At 43.9% G+C, this 23,002-nt stretch overlaps 1 long non-coding RNA gene across 2 annotated transcripts; it reads left to right on the top strand.

The window, feature by feature from the left end:
- The first annotated feature begins 3,011 nt into the window (after nucleotides 1-3,011).
- Nucleotides 3,012-22,924, top strand: E230029C05Rik (RIKEN cDNA E230029C05 gene). 2 transcript variants are annotated; one of them, NR_110364.1, is made up of 6 exons: nucleotides 3,012-3,080; nucleotides 10,732-10,870; nucleotides 11,802-11,923; nucleotides 14,583-14,702; nucleotides 14,932-14,984; nucleotides 22,548-22,924. It is a non-coding gene; the product is annotated as an RIKEN cDNA E230029C05 gene (long non-coding RNA). The 2 variants fall into 2 exon arrangements; NR_110365.1 differs by having other exon boundaries at nucleotides 10,831-10,870; nucleotides 11,802-11,927; nucleotides 22,516-22,924.
- The last annotated feature ends 78 nt before the right edge of the window (nucleotides 22,925-23,002 follow it).

Genomic DNA, 23,002 nt, shown 5'->3' on the forward strand with positions numbered 1-23,002 from the left:
TCTCAGGGAGGAAATTCTGAGCTTGAGATAAATATATGAAAGCGTCTGGAATTTCCCTAGAATCAGTACTTCCTCAGAAAGAGCAGGATCACAGAGGATGTCGAAATATTAAGAAGTCAGGAATGGAATTCTAAAGAATACCAATGCCAAAGAAGGAAGTGATGGGAAAAATCTCAAAGGAAAGGAGAAGGTTTGGCCAGGGAGGGAGAAGCAAAACCCGAATGAAGCAGGTGTCGGAGAAGGATGTGTCTCTAGACAGTTCAACATCCTTCGCAGCAGACCCTCTTCATCCACAGCTAGCCATCCAGTAGAACTGACCCATTCATGTGCACCCAGGGAATCTCTTGCAACTTCTTCACCTGTTTTTTTCCTTTGATCCCTGGATCTTCCTGTACCTCCTGGATTATTTGGCTCAGTGACTCAACTGGGCTATCTGATGGCCGTTAAATGTTGTAAGTCTCCCACAGCGAAAGAAAGACAAATCAAAGCAACCTACAGGTCTTTTATACAATACACCTGCATTATTAGTGCTCACAATAAGGAGGCAAAGCCTTATGTTAACAGAGGCTCCAGGGATAGAGGCGGGCACCAACGCTACTGGTGGCATCTTAAGTACAGACCACTTTTGTGCAGAGTAATCAGAGAAGCCGTATCAAACCTGGGTATCCGTTGTTTGCTTTGGAACCTACATCAAGGAAAGAGACTAAGAGCAGAAAGCAGTAAATGGGAATAATTCAGCTCCTATGGTTTATAACAGTTTGAAACTGGACAGTATCCAAAGCCCCAGCTTTAAAGCTACGATTAAACAACGGCACACCAACTGACTCAGAACACTTTGTAACCAAAAAAACCCAAAAAACAAAAAAACCCGATAATCATGTGGACATGGAAATACAACTGTGAAATAAAATGAAGCAAAAATTAAAAAATGGAATCACACCAAATCCTGTCAACAGTGTGCAGAAACTGGAATTTGTAAGCTTTCTTAGTAGGATGTAAAATGGTGACATTATCCTGGGAAACATCATGGTATTTGGTGCAGCTATGCCATTTCTATGCATAAATGCAAGTTGAAAACTACAACTCCACAAAAAACCGATATACAAACATTCATAGCAATATTTCTAAACATAATAAAAGATAACAACCCACACGCCCACTAACTGATGAGTGAGTGGAGAAATGTAAGACATGTCTCATACATATATTACATGCATCACATCCGAACACGGATGAACTTTGAAAGCATCATTATGTTTAGTAAAAAAGCAGTCATGAAGAAACATATACACATACAATATACATATTAACATATAATTATATACTATATATAAACACATAAATATATATTAATACATAACTATATATTATGTGTATGTAGGTATATACCCATTAATATTAAGTGCCCAGAATGGGGACAATTTTTAGGGATGTAAAGTGTACTAGTGGTTGCTTATGGTTGGGCATAGAAGTGAGTATGGGACAATTGGCTGGGAGTAACAGCTAAAAGATCTTTGGCTTCTTTTTGTGGTGATAGTTGTACAACTCTGATATGATGTGCTGAAAATGATGGGAGCACAGGCTTCAAGTGGGCAAGACTGCAGAGCATGTGAGTTACCCCAGTATATTCCTCACCTTACAAACTTTAAAAATCATTGCATTGTACATTTGTAAGCGGTGTAAAATACACACACACACACACACACACACACACACACACATATATGTATATATATATATATATATATTTTTTTTTTTTTTTTTTTTTTTTTTTTGAGCCAGAGGCTTGCTAAGTCACCCAGGCTTGCCTCAAACTCACTATGTCACTCATGCTGACATGGAAATTTTGGAGATCCTCTTGCCTGTCTCCCTAGTGCTGGGATTACCAACATGTCCCAGCAGTGCTGGCTCAATGGGTAGATGCCCTCTTCTTTCTTGGTGCTGGAGTTTGTGCCACCAAGCCTGGCTGATAAAGCTATTTTTAAGAAACCAAAGCATGCGGGGTACAGGGTCAGGCAGATCTCTGTGAGTTTGAGACTAGTCTAGTCTACAAAGCAAGTTCTAGGACAGCCAGGGCTACACAGAGAAACCCTGTCTCACAAACCAAAAAGAAAGACAGACAGACATACACACAGACAGAAAAGAAAGGAAGAAAGAAAGGAAGAAAGAAAAACACAACCTGGCTGTTGCTTTGAATGCATCTGTATTATTATTGTTGTTATTGTTATTATTATTATTATTTGTAAAATAATGAAGGCTGAAAGCGACTGAACATCAGGTGAGATATAAGAGCAGTGCATAAAATTTGGAGTTCAGAAACCTGGTTCCGTTCCTCATCTTTTTCTTTTTCTTTTTTTTTTTTTTTTTTTTTGGTTTTTCGAGACAGGGTTTCTCTGTATAGCCCTGGCTGTCCTGGAACTCACTTTGTAGACCAGGCTGGCCTCGAACTCAAGAGATTCACCTGCCTCTGCCTCCCGAGTGCTGGGATTAAAGGCGTGCGCCACCACGCCCGGCTTCCTCATCTTTTTCAAAAGAAATATTTTTATATTTATTTGTATGCAAAGGTGCATGCATGCCATAGCATGCCTGTTGAGGTCAGAGAACAAAGTTCAGAAGTTCATGATGCAGGTCCCAAGCATCAAACTCAGGTCATTAGGCTTAGCAAGCACCTTTATCCACGGACCCATCTCACCCGTTCACCGTTCCTCTTGCCACTGCTCACTGACCGTTTCATACTATTTTCCCATTTGCAAAGCAGGAAAATTAGCTCTACCTTACATGGGTGCTTCTGGGCACAGAATGTTTAATGGGCTCATTTTCTTGTCTTTTAGGGTTGTTTAAGCCTGAGGTTAAAACAGCATGGTGATAAAGTCCACTAATGTATGAAAGGGATTTGAAAGTTAAGTCTTCTATAGAAGATAAGCTAACATGGGTCTCAGTCACGGCTGTGTATCAGGAAGTAAAACCAGCCGAGCCTTGACCTTTAAAAGGAAGCACTACCCCTTTGTCCAAGTGCCTTATAACATGTCTTTATAACTGGCTGTGTAAGAATGAAGAAAAGCTGTCCATCTTCTGAGAAGGTATGCTGCTTATAAAGGGAATGTGCAGGTTTGGGTTGGGGGACTGGGAAGGAGGCTGACATAAAGGATCAAAGGTGTGTGGTGCCAAGTTACCATAGCAACGTGTTCTGCTGCTCCGCGCGGCTTGCAGTCTTGGGCTTGCCCCCAGATGGATGAGGCGCTTGGCAAACGCCAGAACCAAGCTTCTCTGCATGAAATTATTTTCTCCATATGCAGCTAAGAGAGGCAGATACCCTTTCCCACAAATGATGTGCAAAAGGAAGAGCCTGGGTTTTTACAAAGCAACTTCCTCTCCTTTCTTAGAATGAGACCAGAGAGTCCACGTCTCCCTCCAATGCCTGGGATGTGAAGTACTCAGTAGATAGCTGGGTCAGGAGCAAATGATCAGAATTTACGCAGACGGCCAGAGTGGCAGGGAGCATCATGGCTTATTGGCAAGAAGCGGCTCCTAAATTATATCAAGGACTCTCGGAAAGGAGAACTCAATTCACACGGCACACACTTCACTGTCTGTTGCAAGCCACACAGTGTGTTTATGTCTGGATCTGGCCTTTATTAAATTTCTTCAGCCTGTGGCACATTCCCCTCAGATATTGTGTTTATTATTCAGACAGGGCAGGGAGCTGCTCCCCACCCGTGCCCCTCAATCTTCTGTCCTGCACATATCTCAGATGTTGTAGGGACAGCGTGTGACAATGTCTGCTTAGTGGACATTCCGTTCTCAACCTTTCCGAGATCCTGATGGAAAAGGGGGCCTGCCCTGGCCAGCATCTGGGCACGTCATCTTTTCCTTATAAAGAGCAGAGACAACCTTCCTGGAGCCGGGGCAGCTGTTTTTGTAATCAGTCTCGTAGGATTGAAAAGCATCGCTTCAACCCAGGAGTGGGGCTCTCAGTTCTACCTCTGGGGACGGTGTTGAGGGGGTCTCATTGCTCACGAAACCTCTGTCTGCTTCTCCTTCTCTACAATAGTCTTGCATTTTTGGCACATCCTCTGGGACTCTGCTTTCCTGGAAGACATTTTCTTTCTGTAACTCCTCTGCCGCTTCATCAAACCTCTCGCCAAAGTGGGGAAGAGAATCATCCCCCACCCCGCAGATTATGTGAACTGCCTCAGCCTGCAAGTGGCCAACATGCTGGCAGTACCAGGAACTCTCCCCAGTTAATCCCCACAGTGGCTCTGGGAGGCGAATATTTTTCATTCCTGTTTTATCTTTGAGGAATCAGGTCTTAGGGAGATCATATTAGCAGTCCCTGGCTGGGCTATTATTTAAGTGCAGGTTCTGAGTATACACATACAGCTAAAATAGCCAAAAGCAGCAGGCTCAGTCATTAAGTTTTGCCATTGTCAAAACTTGGGGGGAGCAAAGGAAGACACAAACAGAACCCTAATAACTCTGAGGTCCTAATAATGCTAATTTTAGACCTTAACTGTAATAGCATATGTGCTGTGGTTGGTGGCAACAGGAAAGGACAGAACAGGAAATACCATGACCCAGATTCTGGCTAATGAGAAAGATTAACAAATACCAGAGCCAGCTCTGCTTTCTATGCAATCCTTCAAGACCTAGCTCCCTGTGCAAGCTCTTCCGAGAAACTGTATGATTTCTAGAAGCAATCCTTTGCTCTGTGCCTCCACTGTCTTTTGCCGCAGCCTGGTTACAGCTCTTCCTCAGCACAGGGTTAGTATGACTTTTCCTGGTTGGCTGAGCATCTTGAGCATCTCATGTCTTTGTACCCAAGACCTCGAAGACTGCCTAGCAAAGTCTCAAGTCAGTGTTGATGGTCAATAAATTGTTCCCGTTTCCTACTCTGAGTTTCCTGGTTTTCATCAGTATCTCACTTCCTTTACATCCTGTCTTGGGTGGGACTGGCATTCTTATTAGCTGCTTAGCCTATGAGCTCCCTTCTCGAATCTTGGAAAACTAGTATTTTATGACACAGGATGAGAGACTATGTCTTCTGTCTTCCACTTGTGGAAATTGGAAGAGGCCAGTCACTCTCCTGCATCACCGGCAGCTAGACCACTAGACCCAATCTCACCAAAGACCTCACGATTGGAGTGGAATGACCTAAAACTCTTGGAAAGCTTAGAATGTGTGCTAGCGGTGATACTGATGTGCACAGCACAGAGAAGTGTGAGGAGTGTTCCAACTACTGTGTTTCTGTGGTGTGATCTTGCCTGTGCCTCCTGGTCTGTATTCAAACATACTGTCTTTTCTGAGAACCTCATCATAAGCCCCCAATTGGCCCCTATTTTGATTTCAGTACCCAGAATTAATTTCTGGGTTTTGGTTGTTTTTTGTTTTTTCTTTTTAATTTTGTTTTGGTTGGTTGGTTTTGTTTTGGTTTGGTTTGGTTTTTGTTTTGTTTTGTTTTTTTTTGTTTTGTTTTTTTATTTGCAACTAAAGGCTTGTCTGATATATTTGGTTGACCCCGAAATACTTGGTCTTAGATAATGGGATCCAAAGGTCAACTCATAACTTACTCCTGGTACAAATCCAAAACAGATACATGGAATGACCAAGTCCTTTGCTGCACTTTTATCTTTTCCCACTCAGTCTCAAACCCCTAACTGCTGCAGGTGAGGCAGGCAATAAAACAAGGTTTGAAGACTGAGAAAGTAAAGTTTAGAAAATCCAAACAATCTCTCTGCAGCCTCCATGCTAATGGGAGAGGCCTCCAAACTGCCTAATTTCCAAATCTCCTGAATTTACCCTAAGGCTTTCCATAGCAAAATAATACTAAATGATTAATTTGTATTGACTTAATAAATCTATCCACAAATATTCAGTAGCCACCCATTATGTATCAGTCATTCATCAGGATAACAAACCCTACTGTGTTTTTGAGAAAGTACTCTATGATTATTGTGATAGTCAATCTCAATTGTCAAGATCTAGAATCACCTGAGAGACCAGCTGCTAGGCATGATGTGAAGGATTTCCTTGACTAGATTCATTCAGGTGAGAAGATCCACCCACTGTGAAACTGGTTTGCAAGAGTACTTTAGAAGAGTTTGGAGAAGTAGACTACAAGAAACCTAAAACTCTGTGAGCAGAGATTTATAGGCGTCTCCTACAAATCTCAGAAGCTCAGAATACCAGAATGCTATTAGAAATGTGGACCTTCTTAGGTCTAGGGAGATGACATAGAGGTTAGAGCACTGACTTCTCTTCTAGAGGAAGTGGGCTCATAACTGTCTGTAACTCCAATCCCAGGGAATCCAATACCTTCCATGGGCACCAGGTGTGCAAATGGTACACATACAAACATGAAACCAAAATACGGCAACACATAAGGAGGAGGAGGAGGAAGAGGAGGAAGAGGAGGAAGAGGAGGAGGAGAAGATGTGGACAGTAGAGATTGCACTTAGTAAAGATTCAGTCGAGACAAATTTCTGGAGGGAATTGAACTACAGGCCACGAACTTGTCTCTACTTTGTCGATGTCCTGAAACTTAATGGTAAACTAAGTTAAAAAGTGTCAGACCAATTTAATAGGAGGAATTCCATAAGAGAAGAGTATTCAAGATGTGGCACGGTTATTATTGGATGCTTTTAGCCAGATTTACAGCAAGACTCGGGAGCAAAACATATAGAAAAGTTTGAAAGAAATGTGTTTTCACTGGAAAAGGAAGCAGTTGAAATAAAGGTGTGGTATTACAGAGGTTAGTGCCTTTAAAGATACCAAGAAAAAGAAGAGGAATAGAAGGAAAATACCACTTTGCATGAGAAAATAGAAAAGATACTTTGAAGGCATGCCAGGGATTGGATAGATCCCAACCACCAGAAATTTCAGGGTGTAAAGTTGTAAGATTATGAACTCATTTGAAAGAGAGACCTTTGGGGTAGATTGCTCTCACAGGGTCATAGAGGGAAATGCTTTACTGATCTTAGCTGCCTAGGGGGGCAAAAGCAGAATGCTATGACACTGGATATGAAGTGTCCTTAGGAAGGGCTCATATAGTAAAAAAAAGGTTGCTTGAACACACTGGTAATGATAGTACTCAAGGTGGTGGCAGGAGAGTCACAGGGTTAAGTCCAGCTTTTCTCACTATCCCTACTTGCAAAGTAATGGCTGGTCCCCATTTTGGGATGTTCTGAAAACTAAAGGAGGTGAGCCCCAGCTGGCGGAAGTAGGTCCTTGGCGATATATCCCTGCACCCTTCCTGCCTGTCTCTCCTTACCATGTGAAGTGCTGCTCTACAATGCCCTCCCCATACTGCTGGAATGATGATGGAAGTCATCAATAGAAAAACCAAGCTAGACTGTGTGTAGCCAAATATACTGTCTGCCTTGCTCCTTGCATGTGGCCAGGGTCTTATCACAGCCTGTGGCCTACACCCCCAAATGCTGAGGACAGCTTAGTGAGAACACCTGGGGACCCTACCTGAACACCCTGCATGGCTTTTGTGCCAGAAAACTGAGAATGCCAAAGTCAACATCATGAAACCCAGTCCTGAAACCACAATTCCAACAAGCCTTGTCAAGAAATGGCCTGGCTGCTTCTCCTGCTGGAAATAACTCAAAGCTTATTCTTCTCTGCCTCATGTTCCTAGTTTCTGACTGGATTCTTTTCTTTTCTTTTTTTTTCTTTCTGGGATCACCTCCAAAGTAAACTACCTACACTTAACTTGTGTTCTCACGATCTGCTCCCAGGGATCCCAACAAGATGAACTTTCTCAAGGTGAACTTGGGAAAATTACTCAGATAAAGTCCTGCAAAATAAAGATATTACTTTTCTCCCAGAGACAAAATCACGCGACAGCTCAGCCTAACTGCTGACATAGAGTCAGTCCGGCGCTGAGCCCTGGTGTATGCGGGGCACTTCTGTTTCACTTCTTGTTCCACAGAGAAGCTCCTGTGACCCAGTTTCATCTCTAGTCCAGCCTCATGCCCAGTGGTCTCACCACCCTTCCTGTCTGACTCCACACCAGATGCTACCTCTTATTTTAGCCCTGCTCACCGTGACGTTTGTCACATCTCTGAAAGTGACCATCCTCTCACACATAGGTGATGCAGCACATGACAGTCTCGTTGCCTCCATACAGATCTTTCTCTTGCCTGTCAAGCCTCCCCACTCAGGTTCCCCTCTTCTGCAAGGCTTTCCTGTTCTCCCTCCTTTGTCTTTCCTGTCTAGACACACAAGTACACACAGAAGGCACGCAGGGAGGACACCTAACCCAGGGGTTTTCCTCTTTAACTGTGCATCACCTAGGACCATAATTATGTGCTTCCTTTCTCCCTCAGGAGAATGAGAACATCTGTGATTAAAGGTGTGCACCACCAAGCCCGAGAACATCTGTCTACAGCACATATCTTACTTCTTTCTGTACTTCCGGCACATATCTTAGCAGCCACTTTTTTTTTTCTTTAGAAATTTAAAGATTTATTTATGTACTTATTTTATGTATGTGAGTACACTGTCACTCTTCTCAGTCACACCAGAAGAGGGCATCAGATCCCATTATGCATCTACCATGTGGCTGCTGGGGAATTGAATCTTGAACCTCTGGAAGAGCAGTCAGTGTTCTTAACCACTGAGCCATCTCTCTAGCCCCATCAGCCAACTTTTAAAAATGTAAAAACATTTCTTATCCAAGCAGTGATGGTACACTCCTTTAATCGTAGCACTCAGGAGGCAGAGGCAGGCAAATCTCTGAGTTCCAGGTCAGCCTGGTCTATAGAGTGAGTTTCGGGACAGCCAGGGCAACACAGAAAAACCTTGTCTCAGAAAACAAACAAACAAACGAATAAAATGTAAAATTACTTTTGAAAAGTAAACAAGTTTTAAAAACACCATTGAGCCAGAAGAATCGTCCCTATTTTCCATTGAGCAAACAGAATCAGCTTTAACTGATTCTATTCAATTTAATGTAACTTATAGGTGGTAAATGAGGAACTCAGAACTGACCGTTTGACTACAAAGCAGGACATTTCTTCCACAGCAACTTAGCTGTGAGAACTGTGTGCCAAAGATGCTCACCTCGATCTCACATCCTCTTCTAAGAAAATAAATTCTGTGTATAACCTTAGAGGGAAGATAGCTTTCCATCCAAAATGGCCTAGTCTCCAGTCATGGTTGATAGTTGAAGAGGAAGTCAAGTAAGGACTTACTTGAGAATCCACAGAGAGGATCAGTTGGCCAAGAGCTCTGATCCTCTAAGGGGACAGAGACTAGGGTCACTGAGCCTGATATCCTGGATTTTCTGCTTGTAGGCCATGTGATTTGATAAGCACTAAGAATGGATCAAGGGGCTGGTGGTATAGCTCAGCGGCTAAAAGAACGTTTTGCTCTTATAGAAGACCTGGGTTAGGTTACTGAAACCCACATGGTACCTCACAACCGTCCATAACGCTAGTTTCAGGAGATCCAACGACCTCTAGGGGAAAGAGCAGGCATAACACATGATGCAGGCAAACACTCAAACACAAAAAGGAAATCTTTTTGTGTTTAATAGAGTGTAGGCTGGGCGTGGTGGCACATGCCTTTAATCCCAGAACTTGGGAGGCAGAGGCAGGCGGATTTCTGAGTTTGAGGCCAGCCTGGTCTCCAGAGTGAGTTCCAGGACAGCCAGGACTACACAGAGAAACCCTGTCTCAAAACACCAAAAAAAAAAAAAAAAAAAAAAAGAGTGGATCTAATATGAAGAACACAGACGAGGCACCAGGCTGAGTGGGAAATAGAAAGAAAGAAGGAGGGAGACAGAATGTGAGAGCAAGAGGTGAGTGGGGAGGGAAAGAAAGGCCAACTTTAGCTTTTGATAATTTCCATTGACTGTTGATCCTTAATTCTTAATAAAACGCTTCCTTTTCAGCTAATTCGGCTCATTTTTCTGTCCCACATCTATATAGAGCTGTGAGTCTCACGTGTTAGCATATTCCTAAGTGTGATTTCATGTTCACAATACATTTCCTCATATTCTACCTGCAATGAAGGTAACTGCCTATGGATGTCACAGGTTGGTTTCTTTGGAAGCAGATACTGAGGGAAATGGGATTGGTATATGTTAGGGATCAATCTATGTGAAGAAAGAAGGAAGGAAGTGGAATGGAGAAAGGAGAAAGTCAAACTTCATATAGGGTCCGAGAGAGCCGTCTCTCAGGCAAGGGCTCTGGAGCCCATGCTGTCCTCCAGAGCATCCCAACTGCATCTTTTTACTCAGCCACTGGACAGATGCTGGGGGAATCCCACAGTCTGGGAGAAACTGAGTCTCTGCAGCTAAGAGCAAGCAGAGGAACTAGAACTGAAGGCTCTCTTCGGGCCACACTCCTTATGTTTGGACAGCAAAGCCTTCCTAGAGGGACATCCCTGTTTACCTCCTTGACTGTGCCACCACGTTAACAGGGTACCATGATTTTTTTATACTGAGCATTTCATCTAGACACCTAGTATGTCTGCTGAAGGTCACATAGCAGATTTGTTGCCGAGCCACACACTAAACAAAACAGTCCTACTTTTCAATTAAGATCTTGATCTGAAGTGATCCAAGAGGCCAGGAAAGGCCTTATCTCCTGCTCCTTCTGGTCCACTTCAGCCTCTCTCTTTGGTTTTTGGAGAAAGTATTTTCCTACACAGTACATGAGGTCTGTTAGTAATAAATCAGTTTATTCACTCTCTGGAACTGCTTTCTCTATGTCCTTTGTCAAGCCCACTTCTCCACCAAGGTGCTCAGTTTTAGGAGTGGAGAACAGGGGCCACGGAAAATACATTGCTCCCCAGCTCCCAGCTCTCTTTACTTTCTCCCAGGAAGCAGCATGTGCCATCCTTCTGTCAGAAAACACCAAAGGTAAGAAATCCTGGTCACATTTGTGTTAGTCAAGGTCCTCCAGGCTTGTGTGTGTGTGTGGGGGGGGGGGGGGGGAAACAGAGACAGATAAGGAGAGACAGATAAAGAGAGACAAGGGGAAGGGTTTTCTTTTTTGTTTGATTTGTTTGTTTGTTTGTTTTTTACTGTATTTACTGGATGTTTTGCCTGGAGGTATGTCTGTATACCAGATGTGTGCCTGTGCCAGAGGGCATCGGATCACTCAAGATTAGAGTTACAACCAGTTGTCAGCCACCATGTGGGTGCTGGAAATTGAACCCAGGTCCCCTGAAATCAGTGCTCTTACCCACTGATATCTCTCCATCTCGTAGAATCAACTTGGACTTAGGCTGAGAATGTTAGACTCTGCAGGATAGCTGCAGGCCCAGGAGAGAACCGTGCTGCAGTTCGAGTCTCCAAGTCATCTGCTGAGGTTCTCTCGTGCTCAGGGGCAGCTAGTGTTTTGTTCTCTTCAGGCTTTCAATTGATTGAGTAAGGCCACTACATTATGATCTGCTTTTATTCCTAATCTGCTAATACAAATGTTAATTGACTCCAAAATGTTCTCAAAAAAAAAATATCAAGCATCATGTTTGAGCAAATATCTGGGCCCCGTGACTTAGAAAAGCTGACATTAAATTAACCATTGTAATAGTGTAAGTTGAATATATATATATTTTTTACAACCTCAGTTTACAGCAGTATTCCAAAGTAGTTGTGTGAGTGCCAGTTGCCGGAAGACCCACTGCACAGAAGGCCTGCATGGTAGTGAGCCTCACAATAGATCAGCATCAAAGTAGAGGAAAGAAATTCCAGAAAAGATGCAAAAACCACCAGGCAGACAGAAACATTAGAGTTAGAAGACGTGTTTGGCAAACACAGACTTAGCCTTAATGATTTCCTTCTGTTTCAGAGATGAAGAAATGAGAAATCCAGAAACCAAAGACCTTGCTCTTTTGTCAAACAGACTTGGTAGAGCAGAGTTGCAAAATCAGACCTTTGGGGGCTTGCGTGTTTCTCCTCTTACTCCCTGGTGTAGGTAACTGAGGCTCTGGCTTCCGCTGGGAGTGGGGGTGGGGGTGGGACAGTGACCCTTGCTGATATTTTGAAGTTCTAGATCCTTGAATTCATCTCATGAATGGCTTTGGACTTACAGACACCCCCCCCCCCCCAGTATATAGTCCTTGTACCATGTTTCTTTCCTTAGTAGGTCTGCTCAAGCTCTCTTAGACTGGTATGGAGTGAGCGAATCTTCTCTGGAAACAGTATTAGTTGCTTTGCATCACTGCAGTTACCATGCTGGTAGAAACAACTTAAGAGAGGAGGAGCTAGCTTTGACTCACAGTTTCTGAGGCTTTTCAGACTAGCATAGCAGGGACAGCATGAAAGAATGGCTCCCTCTGTGGCAGCGGGAGCTCACAGGACATTGGGCTGGGGGACAGAGAGAATGCTGATGCTTCTGAAATTCGGCCCTTAGTAACTTCGGCCTGCCAGGCCCCAATGGCATTCTCAGCTGAGGAACAAACATTGAAGTCATGAACCTGTAGGGACATTTCAGATTCAAAGCACAATAAAAAAAAACCAACTAGATAAGTTTTAATGTGTGAGAGACAGAGAGACAAAAAAATTGAGGAATCACATCCTGTGTAGGTATAGAAAAAAAAATTCTTTTTTGAGACAAGGTCTCACTAGGTAGACCAGGCTAGCCTTGAACTCAGAGATCCACCTGCCTTTACCTCTCAGATTCTGGTAAAGATGTTTTTAAAGAAAACTTGAAATTCTTATTGTAATTACAAACCATTTCCTAAGGTTTGTTTTATACATTCAGAGATTTGCATCATAGGAAAGAGTTATTTAAACTAAGTCTGTGCTTCTAAGGGGAACACGTATTGATTAGGTGACAAAACTGTATCCTGCTTGAATATAACAGAAGCGTTAGCAGAGCCTGTCTGTGGTTCCTGTGTTTTGAGGTCCCTTACAGATAGATCTGAGACAGAGACCAGCTGAGTAACCTCTCTTGGGTCCATCCTAGCTCTCAAAAGCTCCCTCTATGTGTGTCTTGAGCTGACCCAATAGCTCTGCAGCAGGGTCCCCATTGGTCACCCTCTATGGTCCCTGGATCACATGCAGGTAATAAATAACTACCCTATGTTCTTTCTTCTTTCCTGCCCCAGATTCTCTGGTCCACTTGAACCATGCCTCTTTCAAGCAGAGATTTGCTCTGTATCAGCCAACTCTCTGCAAATCAGCTGACTAATGATTTTCTATCTTTATTATAAAACAACCTAGAAAAGTTTGTAGTTTACTGAGAATCCCTCTGAGTCATATCTCAGAAAAAAAGTCCTCCACGAGCCATTCTATATGATTTTGGGTCAGAGGAGCCGCCTCTTCATTCCTAAAAGCAGCTGGCTTTTAATACCGTGGCTCTGGACCAGGAGACGGGTAGACACTCGGGCTTCCAAGGCATTGTAGAGGAGCAGTCGATGTTTGGCATGTCACTTTTGTCAGCGATTTGGTCATCCCTGTAAAGAGAAGATTATAACAACTCTGTGTGTGTATGTGTGCATGTGTGTACACACTCAGCACCCTTTGCCCCCGGGGTTGTCTACAAATCAATGAGATCATCTAAGTGAAATACTGTGTCTACTCAATCGTAAGTTCCCTTTATAACCGGATTACACTTTCCATGAGTCATCTCGTACGTCAGTTCTTGGCATAGCTGTCGTTAATCCTACCATGGTTTCTCTTTTTTCTCCTTTCTCGTTTCCTGGCAAATGATCAAGTTGGTCATATGCACATCTCCCTATGCCATATTTAATACCTTTTTGGTTCCAGTTAGGTATATAAGCTCCCCCCCCCCATCACTAGGGAGACTAGAACTCCCTCCCTCACTAGGAATCAATCAGAATGTCTTCCAGTTGACAGCTGGATATCTGACAAGTGACACACTATTGTTCAATCTCTGTGCAGTCATGGGGAAAAACCAAAGGATGAACTGAGAATCCAGAATTGTGTGCTCCAGACTCCCACTGCCGTTGATATCTAAGGGGGCTCCAGGCTGTGTCTTTAAAAAAATGTTGTCTTTGAAACCCACTCCTTCCCAAATTTCTTCCCAATTTAAAAAAAAAAAATCACCGATTTCAATTTGGGCCGATCACATAAATGTACCCAAAGGGGTATGGGTGACCTGTGAGTGGCCACCTCTCCCCCAAGAAAATTGTTTCTTCTTCCTCAGCAGTCAAGCCATTAAAAAAAAAAAAGGAAAATTCTATTCAAGCCAAGGAGTGGGAGTGGTCTACCTTTAAAAGTACTATGTTAAAGAGCAGGTCTCTTCTGACCTAGACTTGAAAGATAACTAAGTTATACAAGTCCAGGTTGAAGGAAGTACATTAAGATATGAATAGGGGCCAGGGAAACCTTTAATCCCAGCACTCAGAAGGCAAAGGCAAGTGGAGCTTTGTGAGTTCAAAGCCAGCCTGGTCTACATAGTGCACAGGTTACACTGTGAGACCCTGTCTCAAGCCAACCCTCTTCCTAAAAGTTGGGAGGTGGAGTTCATCACAGCTCTGGTGAACTTTGTATACCCTGATGGTCTGAATCACTTTTTTCACTCTGTACCCTCTCACCCGTCTCGTTTTCATAACTGACCTTCTGCCTAATTCTACTCTTCTCTCACACTTCCCTGCCTGGACAGAAGCCCTGCCTTGAACTTCAGGCTGCCTGGCTTGGATCCTGATGCTGCTTTGCTGACACAATCCATTCTCCCAGGGAACACCCAGAGTTCCACTCCAGCCCTGGCAACGCTGCAGCAGAGGTAGCCTCATTAGCTCCACATTTGCCCTGCCTCACCTCTCCCCCTCTTCCCTAGAGGCTCTAGTGCTGAGGTTCCACCAGGTTTCATCCCTAAACCCATCCCAAGTCAAACAAGACACAGATAAGCCTAATCTCGGGCTCATTTTCCTTATTTGTAGCATTGAGAGGTTGTAGTAGGTGACTTCTAAAGTAGCTCCCTTCCAACACTAACATTCTTTGTCTCTAAGTAGGCCAACTGTACGGAAAGTCTACATTGGCTCGGAACAATTGAGGCTGGGAGAGGGTGAGTCGGACTCAGCAAAATGTCAAGCTAACTGTGCAGCCAGGAGCTTAGACAGCAGCATGTCACTCGGCAGACAGCGGCTACAGACTCCTGCAAGAGATTAGCCCGCCCAGACATCAATGGACAAGATGCTGCCGTATCCAGCTTATTAGCCACATTCAGTCAAGGAATTAGCAAATGTCATTTTGTCTTTCCAAAGGAATGAGGATTCTTTTATGACCTAAAGCTATTTAGTATGGTGACTGTAACTCTGCCTTTTCCCCTGGCTGATGTCGGGGTTTTAGAGTGCAGTGTTATATCTCATTAGTAAAGTGCCTGATTCCTCACTGCTCAGGGACTAGTTCCTGAGCATCCAGTCTTACTCCTAAGCCCTTCCTAAATTCTTTTCAGATGCTTCTCAGGTTGTGCAAAACTAAGAACTCAGGACCTTGGAGGGATATGCTTGAACCCCATGGTTATTTCCTAGTTACGATTATCAGAGCCTTGAATTGCCCAGCTGTGAATGAGATAGCAAAGCCAGACTGTAGAGTTACCCCCAGGATGAGGCGACTAATACACAAAAGCTTCCCCCAAATGGGAACCCCCCCAAAGCCTTCCTGCCTTGTAAAAAATCCCTCTTGGAACATTTTTTCTTGCTTATTTGACCTTTTGCTCTCATTCTTACATAAGCCTGCAGAGCCCTGTGGGTCTACACAACTTCCTGCTTCAAGACCAGACCTACAGCACGCCGAGTCAGCATTAGCTCTTCCTGGAGTGGAGTGAACATTCTTTTTTTTTCTTTCCCTCCTTTCAGTCTTTCTTTTCCAGTCCATGCATGCGCACATATGCATGCCTCTGTGCTTATGTTAATGTGGAGGTCAGAGGACAACTTAATAGAAGTCAGCTCTTTCCTTCCAGCATGTGGGGCTCAGGGATCCAATTCAGGCCAGCAAACTTGGCAGCAAGCTCATTTATATACCCGCTGAGCTGTCTTTCTAGTCCCGTGGTGTTCTCTCTGTCTCTGTCTCTGTCTCTGTCTCTGTCTCTCTCTCTCTCTCTCTCTCTCTCTCTCTCTCTCTCTCTCGTGTGTGTGTGTGTATGTGTGTGTGTGTGTGTGCACATATGTAGAGGCCAGATGTCAGTCTCTGGTATTGATCCTCCGGCACCATTTTATTTTTCTTGTTTGTGCTCTGTTTTGCAAGAGACATGGTCTCTCACTGGCCTGAAAGTTACTATTTGGGCCTGACTGGCCAGTGAGCCCAAGCAATCCACCTCTCTCCCTGTCCCCAGTACTGATCACAATCGCAGGCAGCCATGCCTGTCATTTTAAATGGGTCCTAGGTGCAAACTGAGGCAAGCATTTTACCGACTTAACCATTTCCTCTGGCCTTTTCTTTTTCCTTGGTGTGACCACAGAGGCCCAGCTGAAGGTGCAGACAGCTCCTGGGTCTGTTCGGCACAGTATACATTTCAGTTTGGTACCATGAGTCAGCATTGCCTAAGAGCCAGTGAGGAAGGGATGAGACAGACACCGTAAGATGACGGCAAGCTGCTGAGCTGGCAACTAGCTGTGGGTTAACAGTCCCGGTTAGATCTTTACGAGATTCTAGCAGCAGGGACCATAAGACCTTAGGGAATCACTTAGCACTACCCTTTAGTACACAGATGGAGAAATGGAGGCAGCTCAGCGGAAAGGCCAGCAACTGCCCCCAAAGGTGGAACTCTAAATTCTAGGTCCTCATTTGTTTATACTATCTTATGATAAAATATTCATTATTCAGACCCAGCACACTGAGGCCAGGCATGGAAGTGACCTCTTAGGATCTCAACACTTGGCAGGTGGAGTCAGGAAGATCAGGAAATCAAGCCAACCTTGCCCACATATTAAGTTCAAGGCCAGCCTCTGCTACAAGGGACCCTATCTTAAGAAACAGAACAGAATAAAACAAAGAACTCAAACAACAGGAAACATCCCGCACATGTGGGCACTTACCAAATTTCATTATTGAATACCAGTGTGGAGATGCCGGTAAAAGGCTTTCTGCACACACAGTGTCATCCATGCATTAGTTATCATGTCCCATAAGGGAGGTACCAGATGGTAGAGGGTATGGACATTATGCTGGGATGTGGGTTCTGTTTTGTAGGCAATGCTAAGCCATCCCAGGTTTCAGACAAGAGGTCTGACATGGTCCACTTTAAAGAGCTCTTTCTGGTAGCAGAGAGAAGGGTAGACTGAAAGCTGTTGGATTGGATACCTGAAGATGTGCAAGTTTTCAGAGTAGTCCTGGCAACACAGGGCGGTGGTCATGTCAAAAATGTATTGTTTAAACAAATTGCTTTATTATATTGTGTGTGCATATATGATGTGTGAGAGTGAGGCACATTTATGTGGCGGTCAGGAACAACTTCTGGAAACTGATTTCTCCTTCGTTTTGAGCTCTGGAGCAGAACTCGAGGCACAATTCTCAGAGATAAGCAATTTTTCCTGCTGAGCCATCCTGACAGACCAGGCAATTTCTTAATTGCCACAGCCTTTGAACCTTTGGTAGTTTACTCAAGGTTACAGACGCAGCGAGTCCTCAGGATCTGTAAGCAGAAGGAGAAGTGGAGTTGAGGACAGCAGTAGGCTGGGCCTTTGGACAGACCAAGGACAACTTCTTAGGATGTTGGACTCCTGCCTACGATCCCAGAGTAATCGAGCTGGCTTCACTTGCGATAAAACATGGATTCCATGGTCACTGTCCTGGGAGGAACACATTCTGCTAAGAGCAACTAAAAGTCTCGAATAAACACTGAAAATTTGACTAAACAAGACATTTTTTCCCAGCATAGTGCAGCAAAGATCATATTTCAGGACACACAGAAAGATTATCATGTGGGAGATTTCACACATGTCTATCCCAAACAGCATTTTGTCTTAAAAACATTATTTTACTGTTGATTTCCCGAGTCACTTTAAGTCAATCCACTTAACCATTTTAGTTTCATCTGCAAAATAAATAGGCATAGATCATATGGTTTCTAAAGGCCCCATCAGTTCTAAAATAAGCACAGAGACAATATATAATTACATATTGTATTATTATGGCAGTAAGTTACACCCCTGCTATTTCTGAAGATGCCTTAAAAGCTCCCATGATTCTTAAGGACTCTTGCCTCACATCTGGCTTCCATCTGAGACTCTGATGTGTGAGCGCTCATCCAGTGGACTGTCCAGTGAAGCATATCTGGGAAGAGACAGTTGACAAACAGAAAGCTGGGATGAGGATTTGAGACACGTTGGCCCCTTGTACTTTTTAGACCAAATTCATCTCTTTACTCTGAACCATCTCATTTGTTTAATTATCTTGTCAATTTTTTTTTTTTCGAGGCATGGTTTTTGGCCCTACGTTCATCAGTTTGGCAATGTACTGAGACTGGATTAGAAAAGACCCTTGTCATGAGTGACACTTCCAGCCTGGCCCTGACATGAGCTCCCATCTTCTTCCCCACTGTTTGCTTCAGTGTCCTCTAACACAGCTGGCTCTGGGATGGTTCCATATTTTTCCTTCTCTTTCTTTCTAAAAATTATTTAAATATTTATTTCATTTTAAGCGTCTCTGTGTCTCTGTGTCTCTGTATCTCTCTGTATCTCTCTTTGTCTCTCTGTCCCTGTCTCTCTATGTGTGTGCATGCATGCACTCGCATGTGTCCACTGAGGCCTGCATAGGGCGTTGGACTCACTGGAGCTTGAGTTACAGGCCGTTGTAAGCTGCTTGATATGGGTGCTGGTAACTGAACTGTGGTCCTCTGGAAGAGCAAGTGCTCCTACTGATCCTCCTCCCCTGCCTCCATGTTCAGCCTTTTCCATCAATGTGTAGAATACAAACCTGGGTCTTCATGCATGTGCAGTAACCCACTAACCCATCTCCCGAGATTCCCTCCAGTTCTTGAGTCAGGAGGATTTGTACCTTGTCATTTTTATATTTCCTTTTGGGTTTAGAACATAGCCCACAAAATTTGGCAAGTTTTGAAAAACTTAGCTCCATATTCTTTCCTCCTTTTTGGTTATCCACAAGGTGACTTGAGCTATAAAATAGTGATTACATAGATTAAAATATCCTATTATAACTAAATGACAAATCAGGTATTAGTGTACAGTTGGTGGCATGCTTGAGTCCAGAACTCACTAGGTTGCTCAGCCTTTAGATTACATTGTCTTTACTTCCCACAGTCAGGGATCAGCCTGGCTCTGGCGAGCCACACACCATGATGGCTAAGGTCATTCTGGAGCACAGCTCACTCTGCAGGGAGCCTCTCTCATGACCCATAGACAAACCAGTGAGCAAACACGAACTAGGAGAAAACATTTGGTATCAGGTCCGCAGGACAAGGTTCAGCTGTAGTCATTTCTTTGGGTCAAGTTCAAATTCAAATCCACTTCTGAAATATTTCCAAAGCTATTTCTTACATCTCTGCAGAGACACTTCTTTGGTTTGTATTCATGGAGCTAGGCCAAATTGCAGTTTACCCAACACTGTGATTCATTTATTTGTTTCCTATAGACTGTTTGACTTTTCCCATATTTGGCCTTGGCTGAGGACTCCTAGCATATGGTATACATGGTGAGGCAATCAGACTTCTTAGGATTTTCGATCTTAGTATAAAAAATTAGATTGAAGGTCAGTTCTAATAATAAACCAGAGACTAGTCATTTCTTTTCAGTGAGTATTAACTTTAATTTACTTCTCTTTAGTGATTTCTACTGCATTAATGTTGAGGCAAAATTCGGGTCAAGTAGCACATCAATAGTACTTAGTGCATGAATAAGACTCACACAAAGTAGCACAAACCCAAAGAAAAGGACTTAGAGAAATGAGGACAGAAAGGGCCCAAGCAATTAAAGCCTGAGATGTGTCTCTTTGCTGTTCTCTGAAAGAAAGTCTTTCTCATGATTAACTCAAGACCTAGGTACTTTATGACAAGACTTCCTGGAAGGATGCATCACACGCACACACACACACGCACACATGTGCACACACACACTATCCAAGATAGGGATCCCACAATAGATCAAAGTACAGATACCATCAAACTCCAACTTCCAGTGAGTGCTATTGGGGTGGCTTAAAGGAATGTGAGTGAGGGGTTACTTACGGGAGAAGAAATGACTCAAAGACACCTGCACCACCAAAGGCCACCCCAGCATGGGTGACAGCTCACAAAAGTTGGGGACCTGGAACACAGCTTACAGGTACCTGAACAGGTTGAAGCTTGTTCCTTCCAAGTGGGATCAGTTGAGCTAAGCCTCTTCCAGGTAGTGCTATCATCTTGGCTTCTTTCCAGCAGCTGGGCTTGTCAGAGTTTTCTTTGCAGCTTGCGATATCCGAAAGTGACTCTCTGTAGGCTTTCATGCTTTCTTTGAGTGGGTGGGGGGGCTGGTGAATCTGGTCAGTTTCAGAGACTTCCTGGAGCTCTTGTTTACCTTCTGTCTTAAAGTGCTTCCCTGGAAGATGGAGCTCCATTCAAAAACTGCTACACAGAACCAGGCTGAGCAAGCCCAGGCCTTTCCTGTTGAGCAGCAGCAGAACTCTGAGCAGTTGGCTCTCCATTGGTCCCTTCTGCATGGCAGACTTACCTCTAGAATAATGTTCTTTTGATAAGAGCTTGTTCCAAAGGCTTCTGTCCATTCTTTTACAAATTCATTCATTCGTCAAATACTAACTGATGTCACCAAGTGTAGGAACTAGAGAAGAAAAATGAATAGGCCACAGAGATTCTTGTCAGATGGAAAGGCCAAAATAGAGAGATGGTTAAAATTCCACGTAGGACAAGTATCATGACAGAGCTTCATTAATGAGACTGCTAAAAGTTAGGTGGCAACAGAGACAGGAATGTCACCATAAAGAGAGTACGTGCTCAGGGGAAAAATGGTGACAGTTGTGTGCCTCACTGAAGATAAGGAGAAGAAAAACAGTTGTTGAACATAGATACTCTCATAGGACAAACACCTTAAACTATGTGATAGTCACAATGTGGAGAGAACATGGCACTCCCATTTCATTGTGTAAAAGCTATTCGAAACTGAGCCCACACATTAATAAGAGACAGGGAGATGAATGACAGTGAACTGGGAACCTGGGCACTGCCCAGGAGGCGCTGCCATGATTTCTCACTGTTGGGGAATCCTTGAGATCAGAAATGGGGTACCTTGAAGCAGAAACTAACAGAGGAGATGAGATAATGGTAGACCAATGCCACCTACTTGTTAATTTAGGGGAGAGGAGGACTGGATTTTAGTGTCATAGCCAGAGGAAAGTCATACTTTAGGCTGGGTGTAGCAATGGAAACAGACAGAGTATGAGTCCAGCTTTAGGAGTGCAAAGATGGCTCTGCTGAATTCTAATCACTGCCCCCCTGCCCTACAAACCCAGAGAGTGTACAGTGTTGGTTTAGTTTCAGGTTCCCCTGTGCCCTCTCTGACATTCAGAGTTTAGCACGGGCTCTCTGCTTCAGGTTGCTCCAACCATCTCTATCCTCGTCCAAGCTCCTGTAGTAGTAGGCACGCCCCTCTTGTTGGATTAACATTCACACCACCAGGCCTTGTCCACCAATTTTATGGCTGAATTTATTCATGAATCCTCTGAGGGCAGAATTGTCTTCCATCTCTCATGAAATCCACCAGAGACTAGACTCAAGCTCTGTCAGTATGTCCCATGGGGGGTGGGGGTGGGGATGGATGAATGACTGTCTCCAATTAAAGCTTTCATTCTCCTTGTGAATACAGACCTCAGGACGAGGACATGCAGAAAAAGTGCTGAGTGTTCTTTAAAGCAGTAGCAAACCATGGGTTTGGGTGAGTCTTGGGCTAACCCAAGTCTAACTGACCCTTTGTAGCTTTATCTTCCTGCTTATACATCCCAGTTGCTCTATACAACTTCTACACAATAGTCAGGCTTCAGAGACGTACATAAAGGAGCAAGTTAGCCAAGTTCAGTCTGAGAGCCAGGTCTAGCCGTCTTCTAGATCACTGTCTGACTTCTGAATTAAGGAATTATTTAGATAGGTTGCTTATTTCCACAGGTTCAAGGCTCCTGGCCTCCAGTCTTTCTGTTTTATACCCGTCCTACACTCAGTTATTTTCTTGGAAAAAAAAAAATTCCTGTATATGGTGTCATATAACTGGTAATCTCAGCACTTTGGAGGGAGGCTGAAACCAGTGGACTGCCAAGAGTTCAAGACTAGCCTGGGCACACACACACGCACACGCTCACATGCACATGTTCACACACACACTTTCACACGCACAGTGAATTCCTGTCTCAAAACAAAATGCACATGCACAGGCATGCACGTATGCACCCACATCAATCACGCTGTTGTTTGTTTGTCTGCCCAGCCCCCTTGTTGCCTCCAGAGCAAAGCCTGACTCTTGAGCAGGCAGGCTAGGTCCTCTGGGAACATCTTTGGCTGATCAGAGTCCATCATGTTAGTGATATGCAGCTGCTCCTTGCCCCTCCCCCCACAACGAGCTTTCATTCTTCTGTGCGTTTTCTTCATGCTCTTAAAGGTATCACAGCAATTTCCCCACATCCATTCCAGCTGGTGATTTCCTGCTTGGTCGTCTTTTAAAACCCAGCCATCTGAATCCGAGAGTTGCTTCTTCAGCAAGGCCTCCCCTGACTCCTTCAGATGTCTAAGCACCACCCCTACTCTTCTGCTGCAGCATCTCCACTTGCTTTTGTCCTTCATCTCCCTGAAATTATTTGCTTACTCATCCATCCATGTCAGTTGCAAAAGCATGACTTCCTCTAGTCCAAAGGCCATTCATGTTCAATATGTTAGCACTCGGAGCGTCTCCAGTGGTTGTTTCAAACAAGGCAAATGAGTTCAGTTGAACTTTATATGTTCTGCCCTCCGACTGTGACTGTTATTTACTTCCCTCCAAACAAAATGTAATAATAAAATGACTAACTGAACACTGCCCTTTATATTTGGTAATATCATGTGGGGTTTTTTTTTTTTTTTTGGTGTCTGACTTGCAAACCAGGCGTTCC

The sequence above is a fragment of the Mus musculus genome, chromosome 7 (genome assembly GCF_000001635.26).
Source record: "Mus musculus strain C57BL/6J chromosome 7, GRCm38.p6 C57BL/6J".
Taxonomy (NCBI): domain Eukaryota; kingdom Metazoa; phylum Chordata; class Mammalia; order Rodentia; family Muridae; genus Mus; species Mus musculus.